This window comes from Protopterus annectens, chromosome 1.part1 (assembly GCF_019279795.1).
Source record: "Protopterus annectens isolate FY-2018-M chromosome 1.part1, PAN1.0, whole genome shotgun sequence".
In the NCBI taxonomy this organism is placed as follows: Eukaryota; Metazoa; Chordata; order Ceratodontiformes; family Protopteridae; genus Protopterus; species Protopterus annectens.
Genome location: NC_056726.1, coordinates 850,865,790 through 850,880,738, shown reverse-complemented (window position 1 = coordinate 850,880,738; position 14,949 = coordinate 850,865,790).

The window sequence follows — 14,949 nt, the reverse complement described above, 5'->3', positions numbered from 1 at the left end:
TAGGGGTATTCTGTTAACCGAATGTACCATCCCCCTGTTGAGACATGTCTCTACCCATGGCTCCACAAAGCCGCATATCTGACTACATTAGACGTTAATATCGGCTTCCTCACTGTGGATATGTGCAGTCCGTCTTCACGGATTGCTCCTCGTCATACCCACGTCGGCTTTCGTAGTTGCTGTTTGCATTGTTTGTAACATTTCTACATGTAAAATGTCTGAGGATTGTCATTCCTCATTCAAACATACACTTTCCAACTGTGAGGCTGCTTGTTTTGCAGCTGCATGAGCTCATGCCTTACCTTTCCTACTGTTATCCTGTTGCTATCTATGACCTGCACATTTACAATTAGCTACTTTAGTGGGTAACTGAATGGAATGTAATGCATTCAGGATCAATTGCGCATGATTAATCGGTTTACCGGTGGATGTTATCATTCCCTATTCTTCCACTGCTGCTCATAAACATGCACTGTACAGACAACATACTGACTATCGGGACATATGTCCACACATCAGGTTTTCGCCACAGTACAAGCACGTGTTAAAGCTATCTATTCTGCTGCTTGAGCAGACACGTTATGCTGCAGGGTTTGTGCGTCTACAATCTCATTATCAATAACTACTGCATAACCTACTTGATTCGTTCCTGTAGGACTCTGTCTACATGATCCGTACACATTAACTGTCACCTCTGCATCATCTAAGGGTATATCAGTGATATATCATGTCTGTGTGTAGTTATTTCATCCATTTCGTATAGGCAACTGTGTGGTGTGCCATACACAGGTGTCGGACGTGGCGTTGATAGGTTTAATGTTGTACAACGTTCAATCACCATATGAGGTTGACTCAGTGGTATGGTCAAACAAGACAAATGTCTAGCACGGGTCAGGAATGCTATCTTCTCTTGCAGCAGAATGATCGCAACTGCAGGAGACATTCTCACAGTGAGAGGGTGGTATGATAACATTGAGGGCGGGGCCTGTACTGCCATGGGTGCTACAACAACTGCCTGTACACAATGTGGCACTGACCATGCCACAGTGTCCAACTGCAATGAGTGGTAAGCTATGTGGCGTTGCTTACTTCCATGCTGTTGCATCAAGACTGGCGTCATATATCTCCGCTTACAATCTACAGTCTGACAACATGTGTTATGATTATTGGGAGACCTAATACAGATGTTGAAGCTATCAATCGTTTTAGTCTGCAGACAGTTGTTTCTGCTACTGTAAGCCAGTGTAGTATGTGTTGTGCTGCCATAGGTGTATTAAAGATTAAGGCAGACAATACAGCAGATTCAGAAGCATTGTTTGGTAACCAGCTTTGACAAATGTTAGTCGGCACAGAAAGGACTTCATTCCCTTCTTGGTAGTTGGCTTGGGTGCTTGTGAAATTGCTACCTTCCTATCGTCATGTAATGTTCTACCCTACTTGGATACCACATATCCCAGGTACTTGACCTGTATTCTCTGTAGTTGCAATTTATGCTTGCTTACTTTATGTTCCTGTTCTGCTGAATATCTCAATGATGCTATTGTATCTTCCATACATTGCTGCTGGGTAGGGGCCGCAAGCAGAATATCATCCACATAAAGTAGAACTTGACTGGCCCGGGTGTAGTAAACACCGGAATGTAGCTAGCCATCTCCTGTGGGAATATCGTTGTACTTTCACAGTATACCTGCGATACGCGGGTATGGCTGTATCTGTTACCCTGAATGTAAATGCAAAGCAATACGGACTATCTGGATGTATAGGTATTGCAAAGGAAGCATAGCTTATATGTACCACGGTAAGATACTTCTGTGGCGTGTTCATAGCATTCAATATTGTGTGTGGGTCTGGCACCATCGGTACCCTAGGTATTATTACATGATTTACAGCTTGTAAATCCTGTACCATCCGGCATTCCACGTTTGTTCGCCGAACAGAAGATAGAGGGGTATTGCATGGTGAATAGCGATTCCTTTGTAGATGAAATTCACTCTGTGACTTTACAGATATCATCTGGTGTCCACGGTCTATACACTACGGGGGTTGGGTCCTGGCCTTCCTGTCCTGCATGAGGGTTCGGTACTTCAATTAATTGACAGATATCCTCACTCTGTTCTAGTGACTGTCTTCTTACTCGAGTGTCCCTAGGTATGTTCTGAGTTAGGGATGTGGTTTCAATAGCTTCTCTTACATTTGGTCGTTGTGATACCCCTGTTCCCACAGAATAGCGTGGGGGGACAAGCCCGCCCTGCCCCTTCATATCCTGGATGTGGTATCGGAGGTGGTAGAGGGGGCTGTCGCTACTACTGTATTATTATCTCCTTTGTGTGCGTATGATGCTTTCGCATTTGTAGTGTTCTGTTCCCTTTGGTTCACTACCTCAATCCACCTATGTGCTTGGCGGGTACCCAATTGTCGCTGTTTTGTCGCCTGCACATCTTAGGGCTGCCACCTTTTCAAATGCACAATGTGGGACATTAGTGTTCGGAGCGTGTACTTTGCCTGGAAAATGCATACCCACGGCCAGAACATAGGACAGGACTTCACTTTTGCCAGGAGAGCTACCAATTCTTGTAGCATTTCAGTTGCTTATTCTGTTTATTATGATATTTTGTTGTTCCAGATACAATATTAGTGTTTTATGCTACCATTTGAAAAGATATCTGGGAAATCTTTGTCCTGAGATATCAAGACATTTGCCATTTGTTCGGTTTGTTTGCAGGACACAACTGGCCAAGAGGGACTGTCCCTCACAGGGTGGGACAGGTGGTTACCCTAGAACATGTGCATCACATTTTCAGAGATTACAATGTTTCAGTAACGATATTTTGTCTAATATACCATCAATGTCATATTTATTACCCCATTTTGCTGAATATCTCACATTATGTGCTCTCTGCGATTGCATATACTTCCGTCACCCGTCAAGCGGATCACATGATCTGTTTGTTCACTAATCTCCCATATCCTCTACACGACTGTTACGTACCCTTCTCTCATACCACGTGGTATCTCCTTCCCTGTATCCACTGTAGTGTCTACAATGACTATTTACTCTGCTCTGTGTTCCCCTGACCTATGTTCAGATTTAACACTATTTGGATTGGTCTTGACCGCTATCACAACTGTTAACAGAAACACAATGTAGTCTGGTCCCTGATCTACAATAGAGACAAAGAGGCAAACACTCCTTACCTGAGCCTCCTGTTTAAGGCTGCACGTTTTCTTCTTGGGATCCAGTTTTCCGCTTTTCAGCCACAGATCAGACAGTGGACAGCCTCTTTACACACAACAATTCAGTCGGAGGTCTTTTCATTCAAGAAGAACCATTTAGGCAAATTCTCCTGCGCAGATGTCTAACCACCCATGCACTCTGACCTGTAGCTTACCAAGGGAATTCCGGATTACAAGGATCACAATGTCAAATAAGTTGTTAAAACCAGACTGTAGTTATCAGTAGGCTTTTCTAAGTGACAGTCAATAACACAGGAGGCTCGGGTTCTAGCGTTTTAGTAGTGTACACAGGCAAGCAAAATAATATACAGTCCAAGTATGAGAGTTTTGTCTGACTCTATACAGTAAGCAATTTCTTTATATAGTGTTTACAATCAGCTTTTGCCCACCTCACTGGCGTGGGCGGTCACAGGGCATTTCCATCACTATGGTCCGCAATAGTCTATACATACGTGGGTGCTGGGGTCGTGTTTTAAAATGTTTTCCCATGAGAATAACACAGCCTTGCAAGGCACCTGGTCAATTACAGTGTCCTTCTGTGATTGTAGCTGTTTCAAGGACCCTGGACTGTTCGATACAGTAGTCAGTTCATTTCTTAATCGTTGCTTTGTCTCTCTGGTAAGGAGTTGTACTCTTATCTTCGATAAAGCTCACAAGGCCATCCTCCTCAGGGGAAGGGGTGATGTTATGCATGTACATACATTTATTGTTCTGTAAGCCAGCAGATAATTAATGCTGAGAGACATAAGCCTGCTGTACTGGTTACTGCCAGGGTCAGCATTCCATCACACTACAGCTTAGCTTCACCAATTACATGCAGGATCAGTTCTACTGCCATATTGTACGGTACAATTCAATGCATTATATAGTATTTGAGTCTAAACTGGCACTTCATATGTGTTTCTATATATTTTTTGAACAACATCCATCCGGCCATATGCATGTTGTTCCGTCCTTTACCTTGACCGTGTGTATTTGGCCGTCCGGCAACGCTACCCTCCACATGTGATGTCCCACCTTCCCCTTCTTTGCCTGTAGCACCCTGTTAGGACGTCCTGTTTGGTAGGCACGTGTTCCGCTATATGTCTTCAACTTCTCTGCATAGCTAATCATCGATGCGGTGGTTCAACAACCCGACTTGTCCACATGTGTACAGTTATGTGCACCGTGTCGTATGCAAACCTATATGGTTTCGGCGGGTACATACCACATGCGGGATGTACACATTCTGCAGACACATTCACATGCAGCCATTTCCATATCTGTACCTGAGGTGGGTTGGTGACATGTGGGGTACGTATTTGCCCGCGTGGCACTGCCTAACACAAACATCTTACCACATTTCAGGTATGCACATTGTGTGTAGGTGTATAGCTGCACACGGATGCTAGCAGGTTTGGGTGCACAGGTGTACATGGGTGGGACTTACATGCTACAATGAGGCTATTGTGTATTACATCTGAATGCATGGGTTCTGCTTCTGGATATTACACTTCAACATACACCATCCAGTGTATGCGACAGAGGTGTTGCTGGGTGTGGGATATGCTGCTATGCACATGTTTGCCTGTGTTTAAGGTATCTTGGTTCCTTCCTGTTGTTATGTCAACACAGCTACCCGGCTATGTACTGTCACTACTGCTTGTGACCATTATGGTTGGCACCTTTTCCAATGACCATAGTGGGACATGTTTTGTGGGAACATCGGATTTTGCAGGACAACACATACCCACAGTAAGTGGAGTTGACAGGACTTTACTTGTTTGCCATAATATACGCTTATTCTGTTAGCATTTGGGTTCCTTATTCAGTTTCTTATGCCATGTATGTGTTTCATATACAAATTATATGTTTTATGCTACTATTACATGTATATTGCGGGAATATTTTTGGCAGGGAATCTCAGGTCATTGTCCATTTTTACGATTTTGCAGGGACACAACTGTCCAATGAGGGACTGTCCACGGCACATTGGGACAGCTGGTAACCCTGGTGACCATGCCCATGTCGCTACTGGGGTTGCCACCTTTTCCAGTTGCCAAGGTGGGATATTTCGGGACTCACATCTGAGTTTACAGACCGACACATACACACGGTCACTATATAGCATAGAACTTCACTTGTTTGCCTAAATAAAAGCTTATTGTTGTGGCAGTTTGGTTGCTTATTCTGTTTCTTGTGTCATTTAGGTATTTCAGTTACAGAAATAACCAATTCATGCTACCATTACATTAAATACGGGATATCATTATGTCCTACACTCTTAGCACATTTGCCATTTTAATATTTTTTCGGGACACAACTGGCCATAGAGGGACTGCCCTCGCAAAGTGGGACAGGTGGTGACCTTAGTCGCTACTCCTATGTCGGTGCGGCGCGCTGACATGCTGCTGTACACCTTCTCTGAGTATAACCAGTGGCGGTGCATTGCGGGACAAGCAGCGGTCTCATGCGTATCCTTTGCTCCTTGGACGGGTACACTTAAGCCTTCGTGGGTTGTATTTGCTTATCTGTTTAGTTGGGACGGGTACTATGTTGCATACTCTACGTGCGTTTCATTCTGCACGGGCCCTGGCTGCTGCCATTACTATTATGGGCGGACCGTGGCAGTCAGCACATTAGGTTGCTCACCGCATGCCGGCTTAGCCACGCCTCCGGACGCATCCTACTTGGGCTCGCTCACGTACACTACGCACGTGTCTGTGATTGCGGTGCACTCTCATTAATATGCATATGGCGCTACTACGCCGGCTATTCCCTGCACCGCCAGCGCAGCCCTTACGCCGGCCTTGCGCCGAGCTTCATGAATCCTGGGGAAAGTCTATTTAACACCTATTCAGGTGAATAAACTCTTTTTAACTTTAACCTAATTCCTGTCAGAAGCCCTGGCATGTCAGTGGAAGTACAAATAGTAAAAAATACTTTTTTGAAGTTTCTATCCTTTTAAAACAGAGAAGATAGCATTAAATAAAGGCTGTCCACAAAAGGAAGTGCCTTGCTAAAGGCTGTCCACAAAAGGAAGTGCCTTGCTAACTATTAAATAACTACTAATTGTTCGCAAATACAGAGGCATCACCTTGCTAAAATGTCCATAGAGGCTGACGTCAAATAACACAGGTTCTAGAACCAGTGGTATTGAGGGACAGATTTGGAAATAAGTTATATTTAGCCCTTTGGCTAGAGAAGAGCTTTTCAGGAAGGAAAGGCTGCTTGGACTTGTAAATCAGTGCTAGTCTATAGTAATGGACATTCCTAGGGTTTAAATTTGGTCTTGAAATTACATCCCCAGTTGATTGCTGTAGGCAGACATATTACCCCAGTCTTAATGAAAGCTTTATGAGTATGTAGTCTTATGAGTTGCTCAAATGTAATTTCCTCTGGTCTTATGCAATGCCTGTACAACTGTGGTAACACTGGAATGTTTCATGTGAACCAAAAAAAGCTGTACTATATTTAGACAAAAAGAAGAATTGTTAGGACAGTGATTTCTCCATGATATGCTATGCATGACAAGGTACATAAAATGTTACAAAAATGATTGCTGCATCTTACAATGCATGGTTCTCTTTTGGCATACAGAATATTCCAGGTAAGCTGGAGCACCTGCTGGCCATGATGGATGATGTGGCCCTTACACTAATCCGGAGAAGTAAATAATAATTAAGAGAGTGGCTGACGTGTGTTGCAATAATACCCCCAGCTATGTCCCTCTTGGAGGCTATCAGTAGAAAAAATCAAGGTAAACACTTATTAATGGACCCAGTATGTTGCATCCCTGAAGAGAACACATGAGAGGATAACTGTGCTGCTTAAGAAGGTATCTCTGAAGGAAATTAGTGAACATGAGCTGGGTTGAATTGCGGGGATGCTAAAATCCTAAACTCTGGCACTGATCTGGAGTTGTTAAATAGGCATGCAGATGTTAATAAATAGGCACTGAGAGCATAAACTCACTAAAGGTTAGTAACTTACATGACTACCTTTAGGTCAGTATTAACAGATGTCTTTTATTTTCCTTAGCTATCTTCTGCCCTTGTTCTAGAGGCAAAAGTGCTAAGAAGACTGAGAGGTTATTCAGATGAATGTAAAACATGAGGTAGGACTAGAAGGGCTGTACAAATGAAAACTGTAAGCTATTATGATTGTATATAAAGGATGAAATGATTCAAATTTATAGCATTATATAGACTGAAGAGTCAATAACTTTAAAAACATCTGTAAACTATCTCACTTTAAATTTATTATAAACCATCTTATTATTTTGTTCTCCCCTTATATCACCCATTTTGTTCTGGTTTTCTGACTATACAATTATAGGATCATAGGAAGTTACTAGGCTATTGGCCTTGAGGCCCTTACAAGCCTAGCCAAGAGTTTAGCCCATGCATAGACAAATCAGCACCTGATGCCCTGTCCAGCAGGGACACGGGTGGAATCCCAGGGATGTATTTTCTATTTCCCATCGAGTTATCCAGGTTGTGCTTAAAAAGGGATAAAGAGGTATGCTGCTTGATGTGGTGAGGGAGTATATTCCACATATGGGGGAGTCTCTGGGATACAAATCTGTCCTGCCAACAAATCTTATTGATGTCTCAGACCAGGATTAGGCCACAAGTGCGGGTTACTCGATTGGAGCTTGACTTGTAGATATGTAGCGGTCCCATCAAGGCGGGGTCCAACATCACCTTGTATGTTAGACAGAGGTCACCTCTGAGGAGTCTGTATGAAACTGAGTAGAGGAACAGGGCTTTTAGACTATCTGTGTATGGTAGATTTTTGAGGCCCTGGATTCTCCTGGTAAGGAACCTCTGTGGTCTCTCCAGCTGCTGCGTGTGCTTTGCAAGGTACATGCTGAATGGGGCATTGTAGTCAATAATGAGCCTTATAAGGGAAGAATACAGGGATGTTATGACCTCCTTGTCCCTGGATGAGATACCTTTACGTATGAGGTGGGCTACATAGAAAGCTTTCCATACAATGGAAGCAAGTTAGTTTGCTATCAATTTGGGTGCCACATCCCTCATGACTGATTGCATGCTTAGAAAGTTGTTATTAATGTGATAATTTGTGGAGACATCACTCTCCCTAAAGGGGATGATTATGCATTTTTTTGTTTTCAGCTTCATGCCATGTTTCTGGCACCAGTCGTTTGTTTGGGCGAGACTCTCTTGCTGGATGTCCGCGTCACTAGGGGAATTGATGACAGTGCCCATCTTGCAGTCATCTGCAAACTTGGTCAGCCATAGCCCACTGGTTTTGGCCTGCACCTCAGAAAAGTATATCCCAAACAACAGGGGCCCCAATACTGACCTCTGGGGTACACAACTCAATACAGGGCTACTGATTAAGGTGGCTTCCCCTATTTTGAGTAGGTGGGTTTTATCAGTAAGCCAGTAAGCTACCCATCTGGTAACATATGGATTGATGCCTAGTTGAGAGAGTTTATCGATTATACCTGAGTGGGGAATGGTATCGGAGGCTTTGGCCAGGTCAAGATAGGCAGTGTGCACCTTCTTCCCCTTGTCCATGGCTTTGGTAACTGTCTCAAAAACATTGACCAAATTTAACAGACATGACCTCCCCTTAATGAAGATAAACTGTATGGGATTGAGTGTTTGGAGGTTGCTAATGTCCTTGTTAATGAGGTCCATGATAATCCGTTCCATGGCCTTGCAGATCAGGCTAGTTAGGCTGTTGGGTCTATAATTTCCTGGATCAGTGGATGCTCCACATTTGTGTAAGGGGATGGAAGAAGCTGTCCTCCATTCAGCTGGGACAAAGCCAGTACTCAGGCTTTGGTTGAATAGGGCGCCTAATGGTGCTGCAAGTTCCTGCCCGAGTTTATGTAGGATGCAGCCTGGGATGTTATCGGGCCCCATGGAGGCTGTATTTTTTGCCTTTGAGAGAGCAGTGATGACCTGATCCCTAGATATAAGGGAAAGGGGGCAGGTACTGGGAATGTCCTGATTTACTGATGGGGGACAGAGGGGTGAAATTTTCCCTGAATTAGTCAGCCAGCAAGTTTGCTATATCTTCGACATTTGCATATATGGTGTCCTTGACCATCAGTTCTGAACAGATCTGGGTGCTACCTTTGAGATTACAGGCATATGTGAAGAAGGCCTTATGATTTTCTCTAGAAGATGTGGCCAGTTGGGACTCAAAATTTGCTTTGGATGATTTCACTAGTCCTCTTATTTGCTCGTTCAGGCTAAGAAGAGATTGCTTCCAATTGGGCACCTGCTCCTTCTTGGTGCTGGACAGCAATTTTTTTCTTTTGTCATAGAGTTTACTTATTGCAGATGTCTACCAGGCAGGTTTACTGTTCCTTGCAGAAGTTGATTTAGTCCTGTCAGGTATTCCTGATTCCATGTATCTATAGAAATGCTTTCATTCATAATTATCAGTCCAGTAATTCAGTCATGTATTCATTTATTTATTCGAAATGTATTAACTTTGCAGCCCCTCTGAGCCACAGAGCCTTTTTAAGGGGAGAACCAAGGAGTCCAGAACTCCACTTAGAGATAGTTATCACACAGGCTCTGTGTAACAAAGAGCATATTACCTGTAGATAAAGACTGCTGAAACCATCTGCAAGAAACTCAGAAATGCTGATACTATTTGTGAATGCAACTTGGTTGCATTTATTTCAAAATGCACATTTTACATTAAGAAATATGCACAAAAAAGAAATAATATGCACAGATTTAAGTATATACATGCAGCATGAAAAAATATTGATGGAGTAGCAGAACCATTCACAAGTTTTTGGAAAGAAAGAAGAATAGGAAGCAGGCTGCAAAAGGGGAACACAACTGTGCATGAAGTGCATTTAGTTCAAGGAGGGGTTACTGTTATTGCAGGGATTTATGAAGTCTATATGTTTCCCACGGGCATTTCTGAAGATTGGCTTAGAGACAGAACAATTGCAGGATTTAAGCAGTTTGTTCATAGGTTCATAGCTATGCACTAGGCTAACTGCCCTTGTGGGTCATTTTAAGCCTAGCCAATGTTTCCTTCAAAGGTGAGGCTCAAACCTTGTACTTTGTATCTTTGAAGTAAACATCTTAATCATTATACTAACCTCAACCTCAGTCTGGTAGAAGCCCTGAAGACATTAGTTTTGGCTGCTAGCAGTAGTGAATCCCCAGGCACATCGCATGGTTATGCAATGCCAGTATGGAGGAAGGAATTGTGTGTGGGCTAGACATACCTGATAGTAAATCATCTTATTCTGAAATAACATCGATTTTATATAACCAAACATAATTCAGTGTTGTCTGCTGTTAGTGCTCCAAACACACATACTGCACATTGTGCTATAAATAGAAGCTTGTCCACAGTGAGTGGAGTAGCTTTAAAAGTAAGCATGCAGGTTTTAAATGTCAGTATTGCCCTGGACGCAATTGTTTTTGAGAGGGGTTAAGGCAGTTCCTCAGTCAATACAAGGAGTTTCAGTTTTGACTATTTTTATCTTTTCCTCTTGCCCATTGGTCTAAGTAAGTCAGTGTACTGTCAAACATAAATCCAAAATATCTGAAATCATTTACTTGCTCATTATATGCCGAATGAATGGAGCGCACATACTGAATCACAGGAGCAATTCCACTGCATTTTGACCACCAGACAGAATACACTTGGTTTGGGAATTCTGAACTTTACAGAGCCGGACGATATCCATGGTTCCAGGTACTAAAAGGTCTTTTGCAGTTTGCTAGCTGGTTGTGAGATTGTTATATCTGAACATAAAAGTGCACCACCATCATCTTTATTTTTTATCATAGGTAAATTGTCTCAGTGTTACCAAGAATGCGACATATTGTAACTTTCAGCAATGTTCTGATGAAGTCCAGGTTAAAATAAGATGAAAGAGCTAAAACATTGCCTTAGAAAGTTTGATGCTTTTGACTGTAAGTGACATTTTTTTTGTATGCAAACTGTGGGTTACTTCAGCATTCTGTTGTAGAAATTAACAAATATAGTAAATAACAGAGGGCAAAGAAACTACACATAAATGTTTTTGTTGCTTTCTAATATGGTACTTTCTGATTCTGACTTAACTCTGAATTGCCTCTCTGTAAAATAGTTATTTACCCAGATGAATGATTTGTTCTTAAGATAAAGTTATTTGGGTCTCAAAATGAGCAATTAAATAGTATCAAATGCTTTATGGAAGTCTGTCAATAATACCACAGTAAACTGTCCTCTGCCTAGGGCAGTCAGGATAACGTTTATTGTATGCACCATTATTTTGACCTCATGTTCTTGGTGGAATTGATGCTGTTTATTTGGTATTAGATTGTTTTCTTTTTAGACATTATATCTGTGCATGTACAACTTTTCTCACTTTTTAGGTTCTGGGCTAAGAAGGGAGCTTGGTCAACAATTAAGAACATTATTTGTTTCCAGTTTTGTAGTGTGGCGCCACATAATCTTTTATATATGACTTCCATCAGTTTTGCTGAATTTATGAGTAGCAAAATGGTGTGGTCACAATGGTTGGAATCTATTTTTAAAAAAAGGGGTGGCAGATGATTGGCGGGTGTAGAGGTATACCTTTTAATGCATTGCATTATGTAAAGACACCTTATTAAAGTGGAGCTCTGGATGGCAGCAATATAGCTAACTGTTTGATATGGGTGATGTCTGATGAGGTGATCGTGTGGGAGTTGTCAGGAATAAAAGAACTGCAAAATCATTAAAGGTTAAGGAAGGCACTTACTAATATAGTACTGTGCATGGCCTCTTGAGTAAGCTGGTCATGTTATTCCATATATGGCTCTGCTGACAGTGGGTACTGAAGCAATGGATTTTTATACTTTATACATTTTTATATGTAGTCCACAACTGCAGCCAAACCAACGCTGTTTACATTGCATGTGTTTTGAGCCCCGAGGCTCATTAACAGTCAAGCAGCCAGGCCAGTGTGAGCATCAAGGAATTACTCTTTGAAGCCGCAGTAGGGACCCATGGGAAGATCATGTTACACCATCTCACAGCCACATGAAGGTATTAGCAGCAGTCGTAAACACTGATCGTGCATGAGCATCTAGGGTAGTTGACACAAAACCAGGTGCACAGATGTAATGCTGATGTGCTGATACACTGTTGTAACTCAAGGATACAGATATGCAGAGAAATGTCTTCTGGAAGGAAAGGAAGTATGCCTAAGGATGGAGGGTAAAGGTGACAGTATGTTCACAGAAATAGAAAGAAATGAACAGAAGACTGCAAATTGAGGTAATGAGCAAATCTAAGGTGCAGTAGACAGTTCAGAAGTGGGTATGAGACATAAGCACAGATATCAGTCTGATGTACCTAAGTGCACATGAGCAAGAAAACATGAAACACAGAAAGGATAGGTGAGATACAGAAAAGTAACAGGATTTACTGATCTACACCAGTCCTGACATCTGAGTTTGATATGTACCTGCACTATAATGCAAATGTTATGAAAAAAAAAAACTATTATACCCAAAGGGGATTTAAACTATTGTGTGTTTTCAATTACACTTGACACAGCACTTCCTTAACAAAGTGAACCATAGAAGGAGTCAAACTGAAGGTGTCAGTGAAGCAACATCATGTGATTGTTGCTCATTCATAGAAGTGAAGAAGACAAAGTAGAGGCCTCAAGGGATTTGAACCCATTACCCTCTTCAGTGATACTCTACCAAACACTGCATTAACAAGGTGAGACATGGAATGATGGAAGCAGTCACAGTGAAGGTATAACTCATCAGATGAGGAACTGAAAGAACAGCTGCAGGTTGTCAAAACGTTTTCAAATTATATTAGAATGTCAGTTGGTCTTGATAAATGTGCAAACGCAGCCTTTATAGCAGGAAAACTGCAGCACCAGCAAAACATCAGTTTGTGACAAGAATGTGATATAAAAGAACTTGAGCAAGAGGGAGTGTATAAATACCTATGAAATCATGAAGGATCAGCAATAAAGCATGAACAAATGTGAATAGAACTCAGTAAGGAATACTTTAGAAGACTTAAAGTAATTCTTTTTTTTTTTAAACAAATTTATTGTTTTAACATATAAGAGAAATATCATAACAATTTTATACAAATAATTAAAAATAGGTATTATTATAATATTCAACAAAACAACTAAAGTATTTACAAAGACATCCACTACAATCAGATCAATTAATTAAACTAAAATACTGTGCTATTGAAATTAGAATTTTTTTAACAAATTTTGTAAATTATCCCATACAATAAAATGTGATGTTTTTCTAGTTGTTCTCATTCTAATTGTGCTTATTTCCATATGACACATTATATTCATAACATTTTTAAATTCATTGAACGAAGGAGGTGCATCTGAAATCCAATTTCTAGTTATTATTTTCCTAGCCACTGCTAGGATAGACCATAACAAGGGAAGCTTAATCTTTTAACACATTGAGGTACAGGTGTGTTGAGTAATATAAGAGACTTAGAAATAATGAAATTATCTGTTAAAAGAGCCTGCAAAAATTCATTAATTGACTTCCAGTATTCTTTCAACTTCATACAGTCATAAAACATATGAGCCCAGTCAGCATTAATTTCTACATTACATCTCTTACATAGATTATCTTTATTATTAATTTTATTCATCATCAAAGGTGTATAAAAGATCTATGTAAAAATTTCCATGTATAAAGTCTCCAGACAATGGAAGATGTAGTTCTATAAGCAGATTCCAATATATATTGTTTATCTTGTTGAGTTGGTGGGTCCCCATTAATAGAGGTGAAATAATTCCAGTATGAATCTACATTGTAAAAGTTTCTTGTCTGATAATTTTATGTATATATGAAAGTTTACCTTTATCAGAAACTTTATGCTATAAATTTATTATCAAGTAATCAATCAGTTTTGGAATAGATTCTTTAACTGTTATAGACATTAGATCTATTCTATCAATGAGATGTTGTCTAAAGATCTGAACCTCTAACCAGCAAGTTTCTCTTAGATCAAATTCTTGTTTTAAGAAATCTAGATTTTTAACTTTATTATCAGATATCAGCTGATACCAGTACTTTAGATTATTATCTATAGCTAAATGAGCTCCTTCAGAAGTAGATGACATAAGCATACCCTGAGTATAAATTATAGGGAATACAATAAAATTCCATTCCCTATACTTAGGGTGCATGAATATAAAGTTACGATAACTAATAATAATATTTAATGGGTAACAGACCATATGTTTAGGTGTAATAGGTGAAGTACAAAATTCCTTTAGCAACCACAACATGGAGTTATTTATAATCATATTTTTATGTGTTAAGGAGATTTTCATGAAGTGCATACTAATTAGCTCCCAATAATCTTTCCATTTTGCGACATATGACCGATCTATTAATAAAGTAATAACTTTTATAATAGAAGAGATAATATATAAATTAAAGTCTGGAAAAGAAATACCCCTTGAGACCAGCTATTAGTATGTTTCTTTAATGCAATCCTAGGTCTATTAGGTGCCCATAAGAAATTTAACATTAGTGTATTCAGTTTCTTGATAGTTATTTTTGTAGGTGAAAGTATTATTGATTGTATTAAGTATAAAATCTTGGGGAATATTATCATTTTAATAATTGTAAGTCTCTCCTCCATAGTAAAAACATATTATTCCAGGTATTAAAAAGATTTTGTATATTAAGAAAACAGGTATTATAGTTATTATATATAATAGATTTAATATCTTTAGAT